This window comes from Hyperolius riggenbachi, chromosome 12 (genome assembly GCF_040937935.1).
Source record: "Hyperolius riggenbachi isolate aHypRig1 chromosome 12, aHypRig1.pri, whole genome shotgun sequence".
Taxonomy (NCBI): domain Eukaryota; kingdom Metazoa; phylum Chordata; class Amphibia; order Anura; family Hyperoliidae; genus Hyperolius; species Hyperolius riggenbachi.
The window spans coordinates 26,943,715-26,961,661 of record NC_090657.1 but is presented as its reverse complement, the minus strand read 5'-3'; the positions used below and the strand labels follow the sequence as shown (position 1 = coordinate 26,961,661).

At 45.4% G+C, this 17,947-nt stretch overlaps 1 protein-coding gene across 1 annotated transcript in view; it reads left to right on the top strand.

Moving 5' to 3' along the window:
- The first annotated feature begins 2,727 nt into the window (after positions 1-2,727).
- The window catches only part of MYO1D (myosin ID), a 297,886-nt gene continuing 282,666 nt past the window's right edge, over positions 2,728-17,947 (top strand). Inside the window, exon 1 of the mRNA XM_068262768.1 lies at positions 2,728-2,747. The gene's annotated coding sequence lies outside the window, so the exon portion shown is untranslated. The remainder of the gene's footprint in view (positions 2,748-17,947) is intronic.

Genomic DNA, 17,947 nt, shown 5'->3' with positions numbered 1-17,947 from the left:
CCTCTGTTTCCTGAGACAGAGGAACTCACTAACTGACTAGTCCTGCGAATAAAACGGTTAACACACGATATTCTGTCTAGCCAACAACAACAAACAGTAGCGTATCTTCAGAGACCCGGGATCATTTCTGTGTGTGCTGATAAGCAGGGTAGCGGAAAGTGAATGACTTGGAGAAAGTCGTTTATTCACGCAATATAAATAATTAATATATACAGACAATTATGAAAATCAACAATTATGAAAACAGCAATAGCCAGTATGAAAAATAAAAGAAGGGAGAAAATTACTTAGTTCCTGGAAAGATGTCCTTATTGTGGGAAGAATCATAAAGTCCTTGGTTTCAAAGTCCAGAGTTCAGAGTTCAGACCAGGTGGATGCCAGCATATCCTCAAGCTGGCGTCTGATGAGTGCAAGATGTTTCAGTGTGGAGGACACAGCCCGCCTGCTGGCTCTGTGCTTTTGATGAAGCTGGTTTGGGGGTGTGGCAATGCCAGCCCCCTCTGAGCTACCAGCAAATGACAGTTCATTCCCTCTGAGAGATTTTAGAGCTAAACTTATGAATTGCTGTAACTCCTGAACCATACACGTTACATTTAGGGGGGTAACAGCTTCATACTTGGAGGAAAATACAGATTAATATGATACCTGACATGGCTAGTGCATCAGATCAGGGTCCTGAGTAGATTCATACCTGGGTGGTAGGGGCCCCGGGCCCCTCTCGACTGGTATCAAGAGATCCAGCATGACCCTACGGATCCAATGATACCGCTCTCATAACCACCCTATTTATTGTATTCTGTAAATGGGCAAAAGATTATATTGTACATTCATTTCTTCCTGCTAAGGCCGGAGTCAGCCTGACTGGAGTCCAGCTGTGTCTGCTTCTTGTCTATGAAAAGGCCCTGTTGGCTCCTTCAATTAACATCTGAATGTGAAATCTGCTTAGACAACTTTGAGTTTACACCTCTGGCTTGATCAGCAGTCACAGGGCCAGTCTTCCTGCCAGCTGCTTGTCACCTTATACCTGATGGATGGGCCATCAGCACAGCTTGAAGCCAGGGACTCTCTGGGCCCAGGCTCATTAGCATATCAAAAGAGCCATCCTGCAGTTAAGGTGATGCTATTCCTCTGCTAAGAAAGGACTGCAGACCTCCTACACACTCAATCCAGATTCTATCGATTTGAAGCGCAATCGACGCAGAGAATCGAGTGCGATCGCTTTTCTTCACGGGCGGTTCCAGGACGCGCCTGCGTCCCCGCAATCGTCCGTGACAGTGACCATCTTTAATTTGCAGAGGAAATAAAAGTAATATTCCCCTATTATACATTTTTCATGCAGTGTCTGAACCAAGTGCACCTCTGCGTTCACAGTAGATATACAACAGACCTTCAGGAAATGTGTATGTACTGTATAATTCTTATAAAACGATATAAACACCAAGTCCAACTTTCATAATCCATGAAATTATTCTTTATATGTGAGATAAGACATTATAACGAATTGTAGTCTTACTATGACTTTTATCTGTGAAATAGAACATTATAACATATAGTTCTTTTTCAACATTTTAAATGGATTAGCAGTTGGAGGTGGTATGTTTGTCGATTCCAACTTCAAGTACCCAATATTGACCCCTGAATCAACAGCCTTGGTCCCCAAGAAGCTCTGTAACGACACAGATGAGGGTGGTATTTTTTGTTCAACTAATAGCAGAAATACTTTAAAAAATTTAGACATTTTGTTTAGACATCTAAGCGGATCCGAGATGAAAAACTAACTATAACAAGTAACTTGTCTATATATCTTATGTACAGTTTAGATAGTTTACACAGCAAATCTAGCTGCAAACAGCTTTAATCAAAAATGATTATTTCTTCCTGTGATACAATGACAGCAGCCATGTTTTTGTAAACATTACACACAGGCAGGCTTATCTGTATCTTGAGCACTCAGCCCGTGAAAAACCAAATCCCCCCTCCTCCCTCCTCCCCTCTGCCTCTGAAATCTCTGGCTAGTAACACCTCCTCCTCCTCCTGCCCAGACTGAGCTCCTATAAGCCTTTGCTACTGCCAAGGCTCTCTGAACACCTGTGGGCGTGGCTTATTTAGTTTATAGGGAATTAGAGTATTAAAACAAAAACAAAAAAGTATTTGGCTTGAGGAATGCCCTATAAACAATAGGAAAGGAACACAATTATGCAATGGGTAAAAGTTCACCTCGGATCCATTTTAAATCATTTAATTTCTGTACTGTTTTTCATTGTCCTCCAAACCTTAAGAAATCTTAGATCTAATCAAAGATCTAAAATACCACCTTCTAAAGGTGGCCACTAATGATAACATTTTCCGAATTATAGTTTACGAATTTTCATTCATATGAAAGATGATTGTCTGGGACCACTAATGTACAAAAATCTAACCAATCCGATTGGATTGATGGGGTCGATCTGTAAATGGGATCGATTTCATTGATCTGATCAGATTGGTTAGGAGATTTTTGTGCTATAGTGGTTCAATACTTTACAATCATTCTTATGAATAATCAATTGTGAATGATAGTTCGGTAAATTGTATCGTTAGTGGCCACCTTTAGATATTGCCTGATGTACAGGGTTATCAAGCAATATTAAATCAGAAACCCGTGTTGATATACAGAAAATAACGATACATATGAATGAACTGATTTGCACTGGTTTTTCTGTCTCTTTACAGTGTCTTGTGCTCGTAATTTACTGGAACAAATGCAGGTAAGCAAATGATTTTAGGTAGAAAAGAGGCCCAAATGTCAGAAGTGGCCTGGAGCATTTCTTACGTTGACTCAATAGTATTTCTGTGTAACAGAGAAAGTAGACGTACAATGAAGCTGCACTGCTTTACGAAAGTCCAGTCTGCTCTAGTTTTGCATTCTTTACTGTGTGATAGAATTATTAATTCTTCGCCTGTGAGTTTAGACTTGCACCATCCTGCTCTTTTTGGTGCTGTTGCGCTTCCCTTGATCCTGAAACATAGGGAGGCTCTTCTCTGCTTGGACGTCAGGAAGTTTCTTGAGCAAAGTTGTGTGTGCTGTTCCTTATCTGTCACTCCATGGATGTCTTGTACAGAGTAATTTAGGGAGAAAGTGCTCTTGCCATTTTCACATTCTGCATAGCAAAGGTTAGCATACACACATTGATGTTTTTCATTGTTTCCATTGAGCAGGGACCCATATTGCTTGGCAAATGGCTGTGCTTCATTTAACTGGTTCCAGATTGCTTCTCAGTAACCAGGGATGCCTGTGTGTTAGAGAAATCAAAGCACATGGGCTGACTGCTGTTAGATCTGAGTGAGCAATGGGGGGTGATTAAGAATTGTATTTTTAAACCTTCTACATTCCTTTGTCGTGTATCATATAAGGATTATTTTGGGTTATGATAGCAAACACCAGTATAATGTCTGGTTACATGTTGACAAACACAGTAAAAACCGTGAAAGTTCCTGAACTGTACACAAGAGTTCCTCTATTAGAAAATACACACAAGTAGATAAATAATTGGTCTACTTACATAACATATGTACTGTACTGTCCACGTTTTGATTTCAGTGAATTTTATATAGTAAATAAACAGAAACTGTTTCACTTGAGGACTGCAGTGTTAAACCCCCCCTAAAGACCAGGTCATTTTTCTGGAAATTGGCCACTGCAGCTTTAAGGCCTCGCTGCAGGGCCGTCCAACTCGGCACACAAGAGATCCCCCACCCCCTTTTCTCCACACCAACAGAGCTCTCTGATGGTGGGGTCAGAACGCCCCCAGGATTGTTTGTTTGTTTTTAATAAACATTTATTTATTTATTTTTATTAAATTTCCCTGTCCCCCCCCCCCCCCCCAACCCTCCCTCCCTCCCCCGTGAGCCTATCACAACGATCAGCTGTGATAGACTTCAGCCTATCACATCACAGCCATGTCACACAGCTGTCCCCAGAACAGCGCTGCCATAGATCGCAGCGCTGTACTAAGTAAATAGACGACGGTTTCGCCGTCTAACAGTCTCCTAGCGGCGATTGCCACAGCAGAGCTCCATCATCCATGCGGAGATGCGCGCATGATCTCCTGCAAATCCCCAGGACTTGACACCAATTGGCTTTAGGCGGTCCTAGGGCTGCTGCCTTGATCACGCCCATGGGCGTTAAGCGGTCGTTAGGTAGTTAAGGCATTTTCCATTTTTACTTCTGACTGAAGCCAATCGTGATGTCATTTCCTCCCTTACTCTTTTTTTTCTCTATAAGAAACTGCACTCTCATATCTAGCTTGCTTTGTAAACATGTGAGTACAGCATAGATCAATCAGTGTGGAGCAGGAATGTGGGGAGGGGTGATAACAAGCTTCCTTTTCATTGGCAATGTACCAAATAGAGCCAGACTGACTGAGGTAAGATCGATTACAGCAGAAACATTTAGGATTAGATTGCAATGCTTTCAATGCAGGGTCAAGTTGCAGGCTGCGTAATAAACACAGAGCAATGGGTAAATAAAATGTGATTTTGTGGCAGACAATCCCATATTCTGGTAGGTACAACAACTCTCACAATATGATAGACACCGGGGACAGAGAGCTGTATGTGCATTTAACCAGGGCTGTGGAGTCGGTACAAAAATGTTCCGACTCCTCAGTTTATGAAACCTCCGACTCCGGATACCCAAAATGTCTCCAACTCCTTGACTCCGACTCCTTAGTCTAATACTTACCAGGGCTATGGATTTTATACAAAAATCATCCGACTCCTGACTCTGACTCCTCAGTTTATAAAATCTCCGACTCCGGGTACCCAAATTGCTCCGACTCCGAAGTGTCTGTTATCAGCTATGATAAGAATCCTGGACTGTGCGTTCAGTCTGGCTTTGCAGGGAATAATTATAGCTGAGTCATTATAGCAGAGCCACAAGGGGGCAGGCTTGGGCTTGAAAAGACACCAGAGACTCAGCTATAATCTTTCTGTAGCAAAGCTAGACTGAGTGCTCAATCGGGAATTTTTATCAGAGGTGATAACAGTCAGATTAAACAGAGAACAATGAAACAAAGAGCAGATTAGGTGTTTACTGTCATGTTCCCACTAATTTATAAGGTAAAATACAAGACGGTGCTTCATCTCTGGTTCTCTTTAAAGGGATCCAAGCAGCTCTTGGCTTCAAATAGCTGCAAGGGCTGCCATTGTTCAGAAGCTCAACCCTGCTGTTTTACAACTGCTGTTATCCAGGCTAGGTGTGAAATTCTTCAACTGTAACTGATGGTTTCTGTTTGAAGTACAATGGGGGTTTGTTTGTGGTCAATTAAGTCTAAAGAGGTGATTTCTTATCTGTTTTCACCATCTCCTGCTCAGGGACCACAGGTCCTTTGCGGACTGACAAAGTGGCTAATTTAACCCTTAGATGTAAAAAAATGAGGTAAAATTAAAGTTTTTTTTAATAATAAACCACATTTTTAGAATGCATTTTTAATTTGCTATAGAGCTGCCCTGGGTGTTAAAAATGATGCTCGGTTCACTTTAACTGTCACAGCCACAATGCGACTGTACTACTAGACGATGAAGCTACGGAATATACTATTTTAGAACCATTCTAGTTTTTCCACTCACCCTCGTACTGCCTTTTCTTATTCTGAACAGCAACACTACCTACCATCTCTGCAGTACTAGCAAATATGTGCCCTCTGGGCACAGCATAAGTCAGACCATGGGAATTGGTACGACGAGCAGATGTTGTGGATTGTAGGGTGTGAGCAGGCACAGAACGTGGGTGATCGTTGTTAGGACTGTAGATGACTCTGAGGAGTCTTGGCATATTCTAGGATATACATTGTATTAGTGCCATAATCACTGCTCTATTTCTATATTAGTCATACGGGCTGTGGAGTTGGAGTCGGAGTCGGGGCAATTTTGGACACCCGGAGTCGGAGTTGGAGTCGTGGTTTCGTAAACTGAGGAGTCAGTCGGGAGTCGGAGTCGGATGATTTTTGTACAAAAAGCACAGCCCTGTTATGTATTAGACTAAGGTGTCAAGGAGTCTGAGCTATTTTGGGTACCCGGAGTCGGAGTCGTGGTTTCATAAACCAAGGAGTCGTAGTTGGAGTCGGAAGATTTTTGTACTGACTCCACAGCCTTGTTAGTCATCCATACATAAGGGTGCTAAAATATTTCTTTACTGATAATCTGTATACTGCAGTAGTTGTCATCATGCCATGGTCTTGCAATGGAGAGTATATGGCATGGTGGAACTAAGAAGTTTTGAATCAGAATGATACAAATAGCTAACATGGCACAAGACTCAACGGCTACTACTATAGTGGAACCAAGCAGACCATGCACAAGGCCTGCTGCTGTGGAGGCATAGTGCATTTGGCATGGTGTAATGGATTGCGGAGATGCCGCCGTAGCAGTGAGCGGCATGGCGGCTGTCTCCACGTCTCAGCCGGCGGTTTCTGCCGCACTAATACAAGGTGGAGTGTTGTCTGGGACTATGAATAGCAGAAAGGCCGCCGCAGCGGTGAGCGGCATGGCGTCTGTCTCCGCGTCTCAGCCGGCGGCCTCCGCCGCGCTATTACATGGTGGAGTTTTGCCTGGCCCTTCAGTTGCACATAGACTGAGGGCTACGCGCGCGCGCCAGGCGACAGGACCTTTATTCGAATAGAAAGAGAGTCAGCTGATCGGCCGGTCAGCTGACTCCAGCAGTGCTCCTGATTGGCTGAGTGACTGAGGCGGCGCTATGGGGCGCTCTCAGTATATATAGGACATGCCTGTCAGTAGCTCCTCGTCTGCTGTTGCATATGCTACGTGTTAGCACTCAGACCTTAGTCAGTTCCCAAAGTGTGCTAGAACCAGCAGGAGCTGGGGATCCACACTTAGTCAGATTTTGTTGATAGCTAAAGTACTAATTGAATTGTATTATTTGTTATGACCTTCTGATAAGCCTCGACTACTCTTCTGCCTTCTGATTCTGTGCTTCTGCCTATCTGATCCTGTTGCCGACTCTGCCTGAATACAACTCTGAATTAGCCTTCTGTCTTTGTACCGTATCTGTCCGTCTGTTTCCGAATCTGCTTGTCTGACTCTTCTGCCCTCACCAGTGAGTCTAGTCTCTGGTGAGGGATTCTCTGTACAGTTTTATCACCTGCTCCTCAGGTGATCAGTAGCTACAGTATAGTCTGAATCACCTGCTCCTCAGGTGGTCAGTAGCTACAGTACAGTCTGAATCACCTGCTCCTCAGGTGATCAGTAGCTACAGTACAGTTTGAATCACCTGCTCCTCAGGTGATCAGTAGCTATAGTACAGTCTGAATCACCTGCTCCTTAGGTGGTCAGTAGCTACAGTACAGTCTGAATCACCTGCTCCTCAGGTGACCTGTAGTTGCAGTACAGTCTGAATCACCTGCTCCTCGGGTGATCAATACCTGCAGTACGGTCGGTATCACCTGCTCCTCGGGTGACCACCGACTGCAATCTGAGTCACCCGCTCCTCGAGTGATCATTATATGTTATATTACTGTTGCACCAAACACCTATCCTTACATCCTATTGTCCTGTGTCTTGCTATACTAGCATTATTGGTGATTCTGCAGATCACTACATAATCAGATATAGCATCTGTATTATTGGTGATACTGCAGATCACCAATAATCAGAAAATCTGTTCTTGCTGACACCAATCGTTTCAGAACAGCAGACCAAACATTATGGATGCACTACGTAGTCAGCTTGAAGTCCTGACCACCACGGTAAACAGTCTTACTGGGGTGATCAATACCCAACAGACTCGGATCACTCAACTGTCTGGGACAGTTCAGGTACTTCAAATGACTATTGATACAGTGCGATCCCCTTTAGTCTCGGACCTTCGTATGTCCGTACCCGAAAAGTTTTCGGGGCATAGATCTGACTTTCAGAATTTCAGAAACCGTGTGCTATCTTATTTTTTATTTTTATTATGAGGCCCAATCTGTCAGGATCTGAGAACCAGAGGGTCACTTTTATAAAGACCCTTTTGTCAGGAGATTCAAAAACATGGGCATATAGTCTTCACACAGGGCATGAGGCATTATCCTCAGTTCAGGAGTTTTTTAAGGCTATGGCCGTTATATGCGATGATCCGGATATTGCTATCACTGCTGAAAGGAAAAAAAAAATTTCAGGCAGGGTCGTAACTCAGTAGAGGTTTATGCTGCAGAATTTAGGAGGTGGGCTGTTTCAGCTAGATGGGGAAAGTATGCTTTATTAGATTGTTTCCTGTCAGGGCTATCCGATGCAGTTTCTGATTTGATGTTAGGTCATCCTGAGCCTAAATCTCTGGACGAAGCAATTTCATTGGCGGTGCGGGCTGATCGCCGCCTTCGCTATCAAAAACAAACCCGTGGGAGAAATGCTATAAGATCTGGTTCCTACGCCTCTTCTCCACCCTCGTCACCTCAGGACGAACCGATGCAGATCGGTCAGTCTAGGTTAACACAAGTGGAGAAGAATCGCAGAAGGTCAGTAAGACTCTGTCTATACTGTGCTGAGGAGGGTCACATTTTCCAGAATTGCCATAAAAAGTCGGGAAACGCTGCCGCCTAGGTGTAGTCAGAGGTAATACCCTAGGCGAGCCGTGCTTACCTCTAGATAATAACCGTTTACTCCTCCCTTGTTCCATTACCTGGGAGGGTCAGGCCACGGCCACAGAAGCATTTGTGGACTCTGCAGCCAATTTTATAGATTATGACTTTGTCAAAAAATTGGGTATTCCCTTACTTCCTTTAAACCGTCAGATTCAGATCACAGTGGTAGATGACTCTCCGTTACAGTGTAGACAGCCTCTCTCCCAGACCCCCTTATTGTTGTGTAATATAGGGGTTCTGCATAAGGAGAAACTACAGTTCTTTATCCTGCAAATGGCAACCTCTACCATAATCCTCGGTATGCCCTGGTTGCAACTACACTCCCCTCAGATCGACTGGGCTTCAGGTCAGCTACAGAGCTGGTCAGCCCATTGTCATCATCATTGTTTGGAGAAAGTTGCTGTTTGCGCCACCAAGGTTCAGGTGAAAGGGGTGCCAGTGCAGTACGCAGAATTTTCTGTTTTGTTTTGTTCAAAATCAGCTGAGAAGCTCCCGCCACACCGGAGCTTCGACTGTCCCATAGAGTTAAGATCGGGTTGTATGCCCCCTAGAGGCCATCTCTATAATCTGTCGGGGCCAGAGAAGCTGGCTATGCAGGAATACATTAAAGAAAATTTGGCCAAGGGATTTATCTGTCCTTCCCGGTCACCAGCAGGGGCTGGGTTCTTTTTTGTACAGAAAAAGGACGGTGGGCTTCGACCTTGTATTGACTATCAGGGTTTAAATAAGATCACAGTGAAAAATCGCTATCCACTGCCGTTGATTGACGATTTGTTTGCCCAGGTGACTAATGCCAGTATCTTCTCTAAGTTAGACCTACGAGGAGCATACAACCTGGTACGAATTAGGGATGGTGATGAATGGAAGACGGCGTTCAACACGCCCGACGGGCACTACGAGTATCTGGTCATGCCCTTCTGGTTGTGTAATGCCCCTGCCGTCTTCCAGGAGCTGATCAATGAAGTCTTTAGGGAAGTTCTGGGAAAATTTGTGCTAGTGTATCTGGATGATATACTGATTTTCTCACCCAATTTAACAGAACATCGGAAACGTGAAGTTCGTTTTAAGAAAATTGAGGCAGAACTTGTATGCGAAGTTAGAGAAGTGCCTCTTTGAAGTCACTAAAGTCCCTTTTTTGGGATATATCATTTCCACTTCAGGTCTCTGTATGGATCCTGAAAAAGTCTCTGCTGTATTGGAGTGGCCTCAACCTGTAGGATTGAAGGCATTCCAAAGATTTCTTGGCTTCGCCAATTACTACAGGAAGTTCATCAAAGGGTTTTGCTCTGTAGTGTCACCCCTCACCAACCTTACCAAGAAGGGGGCTGACACTTGCCAGTTGAGGCACAGTCTGCCTTCGCTACCTTGAAAAAGTTATTTTTTTCTGCTCCCATTCTGAGACATGTGGATGTCACTTTCCCCTTCATTGTTGAGGTGGATGCATCGGAGGTTGGCGTTGGGGCTGTGCTGTCTCAACGCTCTGGCCTTCAAGGCAAACTACATCCCTGTGCCTTCTTTTCTCGTAGGTTCTCTCCAGCCGAGAGGAACTACGATATTGGCAATAGGGAGCTCTTGGCCATTAAGTTAGCCTTTAAAGGATGGCGCCATTGGCTGGAAGGGGCAGAACATACGATCACGGTCTATACTGATCATAAAAATTTGGAGTACATCGAAGGGGCTAAAAGACTTAACCCCTGACAGGCTCACTGGTCCTTGTTCTTTTCAAGGTTCAGATTTGTAATTACGTATACGCCGGGAAGTAAGAATGTCAAAGCAGATGCATTATCTAGGTGTTTTGAGCCCGAGACAGTTCAGCCATCAATCCCTGAGACCATCTCACCTCAAAGACTGGTGGTGGCAGCCACAGAGACCTGGGAAGATTGGGCACTTACCCTAGGGCCTTACCAGCAGGATATTCCAGAAGGGAAGCCCGAGGTGGTTCTGTTTGTGCCACTTCCTTTTCGCTTACAACTCTTGCAATTGTTCCACGCCCATAAAAATGCAGGGCATCCCGGGGCTGCTCGAACTAAGGACCTACTGGCCAGATGTGTATGGTGGCCTTCGTTGGCCCTTGATTGCAAAGAGTTTGTGAGAGAGTGCTCTGTGTGTGCCAGAAATAATCCCTCTCATCAAGCACCAGTAGGTACGCTACAACCCTTACCGGTGCCAAATGAACCATGAACTCACTTGTCTATGAACTTTGTAGGAGAACTCCCCAGGTCTGAGGGCAAGTCGGTCATCTAAGTGGTAGTTGATAGGTTCAGTAAAATGGCTCATTTTGTCCCTCTGAAAGGACTCCCTTCGGCCCAGGAATTGGCTGATCTCTTCATCCAGCACATTTTCCGTCTGCATGGCATTCCGGAGAATGTGGTGTTAGATAGGGGAGTCCAGTTTGTGTCTAAGTTCTGGAGAGCTTTTTGCCACCAGCTCGGTATGGACCTGTCATTTTCATCAGGCTACCACCCACAGACCAGTGGACAGACCGAAAGAGTTAACCAGTCCTTGGAGCAGTTTCTCAGGTGTTATTTGGCAAAAGCACAGTCAGATTAGGTAAAGTTCCTGCCATTTGCGGAATTTGCGCATAATAATCTGAAGAGTTCCTCTTCAGGTTTTTCTCCTTTCCAGGTGGTTTCAAGGAGATCTCCCAAATTCTCTACTTTACCAGTGGCATCTTCCCCTTTTCCAGCTCTGGAGGATTGGCAAAGGGCATTGAAGGAGATCTGTGTGCTTGTAAAAAGGAAACTGGGAAAAGCCTTCCAGACGCAGAAAAAACAGGCAGATAAAAGGCGGTCTGTTGAGTGGAAGTTTTCCCCAGGAGACATGGTGTGGGTGTCTGCTCGGCATCTGGCGTTAAAGCAACCATCACCTAAGTTAGGACCCAGATTTGTAGGCCCATACCCAGTGTCCAAAAAAATTAATGATGTGACATATGTGATTGATCTCCCAGCCAGCATGAGAGGTGTGAGATCATTTCATGTTTCTTTGTTAAAGCCTGCTGTGCATGTAGATCCCCCCCCCCCCCCCCCCCGTGATGATTGACAACCAACCTGAGTATGAGATCGAGAAGATTTTAGATTCTCGATTAGTGCAGAATTCTGTACAATACCTGGTCCATTGGAAGAGGTATGGGCTAGAGGAGAGAACTTGAGTTCCGCTTGTCCACCACGCCAGTTCACTTCCTTATAGTTGGGCGGGGACATCTATGAGGAAGTGAACTGGCGTGGTGGACAAGCGGCCAAGGGGATGAGACGTTCCGAGGTCTGGCTCCACTTCTAGCCCTGCCTGGCGGCCACCATATGGGGGAGAGCCCATTTATAAAACTCTGCGCGCTATTTTATCATATGGACATGGGAGTGTGCATTTTTAACATTTTAATAAACAGCTGAACGGTTTTACGCTATGAGAGGCCTTGTGCTTTTGTTTTGAGGTGCTTGCTTTGTGAAGAAATTGCTTACTTTCTCAAGTTTGCATCGCTAAGGCTGGGGATCGCCTAAGAGTATCCCAAGGTGCAATAGACCCATCTGGCAGAGGGTCTGAGGATAAGGGTGAGTGCCCAGTCTTAAGGGTGTGGTGGTGGTGTATATACACAGAAGCCTAAGTTATATTCAATGCCCATTGTCTAGCTTGAAGGAATATATTGGACTTGCTGGACAGGTCTTATGGACTATTGATTCATATATATGGTAGCAAAGACTCACTTAAAGCAGTAGCGCGATCTTGTTTGTGTAATTGAGTAAATTCTGTAATCTGTATTGAGAACGCGCACCACCTGTATTGGTGATATTGAATTAATCCTGCCAGCGCAGTGTATTTTATACGTATTTTTAACACAGATGGATTGGGATGACTGGGCAGTCTGTGTTATACATTCTGTGGGCCCTGGCCTGTGTTTGTGTCCACCATATTCTCTGCTAAAGTGAATGCCATAATGTATTGTGTTTACTGTGCTTTTAGCACAGTTGTCTGGATGGATACTTTTTCTGACTTCGTAGTTGTTGACCAGCAATGCTCACCATTATATATTTATTTATTTATTGTACTTATTTATTTATCGTACTTATAAAGCGCCAACATATTACGCAGCGCTGGACATTAGTTTAGGTTACAGACAATATTTAGGGGTGACATACAGCAAAATGACAATACATGAATACAAGAAAGACCAGATCATGCAGCACAGTATGAGTACAAGGTAATGCTTAGTCAGTCACTGGATGGAGCATGGAGATTAGGCAAGTTAGGAGTTAGGTTCACTCAGATGCATAGAATGGGTTCACTGTAATGGAGGTGCATGATCAGGTAGGACACGAAAGGAGGAGGACCCTGCCCAAAGGCTTACAATCTAGAGGGAGAAGTAAGGACACAAAAGGTAGGGGACCAGAGTTCAGCTGTGTGTTTTGAACACTTCTGAGGGATGGTAGGCCAGAGTGAAAAGGTGAGTTTTGAGGGCCTTCTTGAAGATGTTGAAGGAGAGGGCTGCCCTAATTTGTGGAGGTAGGGAGTTCCATAGTGTTGGAGCATCTCTTGAGAAGTCCTGGAGGTGTGCATGGGACTGGGTGATACGGGGGGCGGTTAGGCGAAGTTCATTGGAAGAGCGGAGTGAGCGGCTAGGTGTGTACCTCTGAGTAAGATCGGAAATGTAGGTTGGACAGGTTTTGTGGACAGATTTGTAGGTCAGACACAGTATCTTGAATCTGATTCTGGACTGGATAGGAAGCCACTGAAGGGATTCAAGGAGGGGATCCGCCATGGTGGAGCGATGGGAGCAGTGGATAATTCTGCCTGCCGCATTTATGATGGACTGCAGTGGAGCTGTTCGGGTCATAGAGAGACCAGACAGCAGGGCATTGCAGTAGTCAAGGCGGGAAATTATGAGGGCATGGATGAGGAGTTTGGTGGTGGCAGAGGTCAGGAAAGGGCGAATCTTACAGATGTTACAAAGGTGGAAGTTGCAGGACTTTGTGAGGTTTTAGATGTGGGGAGTGAAGGAGAGTGCCGAGTCCAGGGTGACACCCAGACAGCAATCTTGAGAGGTAGGGCGAATGGTAGTGTGGTTAACAGTGACATGCACATCTGGGAGGTTCATGGATGGCCGGGGTGGGAAGATAATATATTCAGTTTTGTCTAGATTTAGTTTCAGGAACCTAGCGGACATCCAGGATGAGATGGCTGATAGGCAGGAGGAGACCTTGCCCATGGTAGTGGTGGATATGTCAGGGGTGTGGCGGTAGATCTGGGTATCATCTGCATACAGATGATAGTTAAAACCCATGGAGGAGATAACCTTGCCAATGGAGGATGCGTATAGGGTGAACAGTAGGGGGCCAAGGACCGAACCTTGGGGGACTCCCACCGAGAGGTGGTTGGGGGTGGACGAGGACTCATTGAAGGCGGTCGTGAAGGAGCGGTTGGAGAGGTAGGATGAAAGCCAGGACAGGGCGAGTTCGTGAATGCCCATGGACTGGAGGGACTGGAGGAGTAGGGCATTATCTACTGTGTCAAAAGCTGCTGAAAGGTCAAGGAGGAGTAGAATGGAGTACTTACCTTCAGCTTTAGCTAAGGCAAGGTCATTGACCACTTTGGTGAGAGCAGTTTCGGTTGAGTGGGCAGGCCGAAATCCAGATTGCAGTGGGTCTAGCAGTGAGTTGGCATTGAGGTACTGGGTCAGGCGTTTGTGAACTAGACGCTCCAGGAGTTTTGAGGCAAAGGGGAGAAGGGAGATAGGACGGTAGTTGGAGGGTAGCGAGGGGTCGAGGGAGGGTTTCTTGAGCAGGGGCAGTACTGTGGCCTGCTTGAAGTCTGAGGGGAAGGTGCCTGTGGATAGGGAGAGGTTGAACAGGGTAGTGTGGATTGGGGCCAATTCCGTGAAGTGAGGCTGGAGTAAATCAGAAGGGATGGGGTCAAGGGGGGGAAGTAGTGGTATGGGAAGTCTGCAGTAGGTGGTTGACTTCCTCGGTTGTAGTAGGAGTGAAGGATGTGAGGGGAGGATAGAGTGTAGAAGGAGCTGGTTGGAAGGGGGTGGAAGGTGAAGAGTGGAGATTGGATATTTCCTGGCGGATGGAGACAATTTTGTTGGTGAAGTGGGTGGCTAAATCTGTGGCAGAGTGGGAGGAAACGGAGGGTGTGTGTGTGTGTGTGTGTGGGGGGGGGGGGGGGGGGGGGGTTAAGCAGGGAGCTGAACGTGGCAAAACGACGCGAGGGGTTGGAAGCTTGTGCTCCGATGAGCTTGGTAAAGTATTCCTGCTTCGCATGAGCAAGGGCAGTGTGCAACTGCAGCAGGTTGCTGACATACTGCAGATACACAGAGTAAGAGTCTTTAAATTAGTATGGAGTTAGATTAATATAAAAAAGTGAGTATGTAAAAATGAGAAAACATCTAAATGTATTTTTAGAACTTACAGGCACACAAAATGGATATTCACTGAAAACACGTAAGGCTCTCGTTTAAAGTGGACCTGAATGCTTGCACATGACAGAAGGAAAATATAGAGAAATGCACCCTGTATGTATTTAGAGAGTTTAGCCTAATTCCCCCTCATCTGTGTCATCTTGATCCCTCAGCTGTGTCAACTGACTGCCACAACAGAGAGGCATATTTGAAAGCACAGGATGTTCCATGAAAGCAGGCAGTAGATACACTGCAGATTTATTGCAGGATTTGTATTAGCTGTAACAAAGAAATGTTTTTATTTAAAGAATATTATGCTGCTGCGTATCTGTTAGAGCAGAGAGGAAGTTCTGAGTTCAAGTCCGCTTTAGGCTACAAGTGATGACACACCATGTGGTAGAAAGAGAACTTGTGCGAAGGTCACTGTGTGGGCGGATGTTTGTCCGCCACAATTGGGGAACTAGAGGAAATCACACTAAACAGCGGTTATCTTTCTACACAACTCAGCTACACACCACAGCTCTGCTCACTAGACACCGGCCTGCATGTCTCCCAGCTGTCACATTTTCTGAGTATTACACTGTCAGCAATTGCAGGCTCGCAACAGGTTGGATAGGGTCATTTCTAACTACTTTGGGCCCCCAAGAACTCACTCTTCTGCTCCCCCTTCTACCCTTAGCCCCCAGTGCACTTATAACCTACCTGTTCCTGTAATGTTCCCAGTACAACATTAATTCCTTCAAGAGCTCCTGTCAGTGTACACTTACAGATAGCATTTACATAGCATTTACACAATATAGCATTACATTATTTGGTTGTAAAGAGACAACTTGGTGGTTAATAAAAAGCGTTTAAAAGCAGTTTAAAAATGACCAAAAATTGAGGTGACTTACCTCAATAACGACAAATCTTTCTAAGAACAAAAGATTTATTTATAGCACAGGCAACACGTTTTGCGGGTCTGAGCCCGCTTCCTCAGGCCAATAAAAGTGCAGAGCTAATTAGAATAGTCAGCTAAGGGAGCCTCTCAACTACCCACTACATATACAGATAAGTTAATTGGCTTCCCCCTAAATTGGCCTTAGACTACGAATACATACACTACATGATATATACATGGATATATGACTATAGTAGGGATTAGATTGTAAACCCCTCTGAGGGAAAGTTAAAGGGAAGGTTCACGGTCGTTCTGTAAAAAATAAAAATACAAATCCTCTTACCTGGGGCTTCCTCCAGCCCGTGGCAGGCAGGAGGTGCCCTCGACGCTGCTCCGCAGGCTCCCGGTCTTCTCTGGTGGCTGTAAGGCTTGGTGGTGTATTCTCCACAGTCAGCATGCAACGCATGAGCTGGCGTGGAGGAGGTACACACACTAGCACCAGGAAACAGGCTATCCCTAGTATAGTGGAGGGGAGGACTGACTCCAATAGGAGATTGTGGCGCACAGAGCCGGTGCAGATCTGACAGCCACAAACAATGCTTTCGTTATAACGTCTCAGCGCAAAGTAGCGCTGAGCGCATAAACCAGAACTGAGGAGATCAGGACAGGTAGACAGAATGAACGCTTGCTAGCTAGCGGCTACTTAGCGACAGCAAGCGTCCAAAACCAGACAGACTGGAATGAGGCAGCCAATGCGATGCGGCGATGGCGTGCCTCACAAAGACAGGACAGGATCGAGATAGATGAACGTAACACAGATAAATATACAATAAGTATGTTTTCCTAGCGTATTACAATTACAGCTATCAATGAAACTATTTGTAACGTCTGACTAACATATGTATATATCGGCAATGAACCGATATATGACATAAGCAGGAACGCTGACTAGGACTGGAGTAATACAGGGAACAGGACTCAGAAGGATTCGCTATCTCTTCGCAGAGATGAACGCAATCCACAAACGGTAACAGAACAGGATTCAGAAGGATTCGTTATCTCTTCGCAGAGATGAACGCAATCCACAAACAGTAACAGAACAGGATTCAGAAGGATTCGTTATCTCTTCGCAGAGATGAACGCAATCCACAAACGGTAACAGGAAAGGATTCAGAAGGATTCGTTATCTCTTCGCAGAGATGAACGCAATCCACAAACAGAACCAGAAGCAGGGTAACTACCTCAGCACGGGTGGTCACGGTACGCGCAACCTACCAAAACGTGCTGGAAAGCTGACTAACTGCACACAGGATATAAACAGTTTGTGTACGTATACATCAGCAACACTGATGTATCAACGTAACACAAATACAAGGAAAATAATAAACGTGCTGGTATGCATATATATTGGCAATGAACCAATATATGATGCAAAGACCAGCAAAGTATCTTTATAACAAGAAACACGATCGGGGGCTAAAGCGACAGCAAGACTGGCTTACACTGAAGCTATGAAAACCCAAGGAAACCCTGCAGGAAGCAGATCTTTATACTGAGGTCATCCAATGGGAGCAGACATGCAGATTCCCACACAGGTGAATGATAATCAGTCACAAGCTGACAGCAGGGAAAGACAGACAAAGCTATGCAACTTGCATGGAAATAGATCAGAACTGCCTGAGCTGCAGCACTACTACTTCCAGTAATAGCTGCTGCAGCAGCGATCATTACAGTACCCCCGCCTTTAAAAGCGGATTCCAGACGCTTTTCAAAACTGAAATTCCCAACAAAACAGTCTGACTGATAATTCATGATGACCGGGACAGCCCGGCAAGACCGAATTCCAGAATCAGTCCCCACAAGACTGGACCCATCAGAACCAGAACCTACAGAACCATGCCCATCAGTACTACAAGCCCCAGTGTGACACCCATCAGAACCATGATTTCCAGAAGAAAGCCCTCCGAAACTCCCTGAGCGATACCCACCGCCTTCCAGGAACCGTTCAGAAACGCCAAAGCCTTTGCAATGCCCACCGGTACTGTCTTTACCAACACA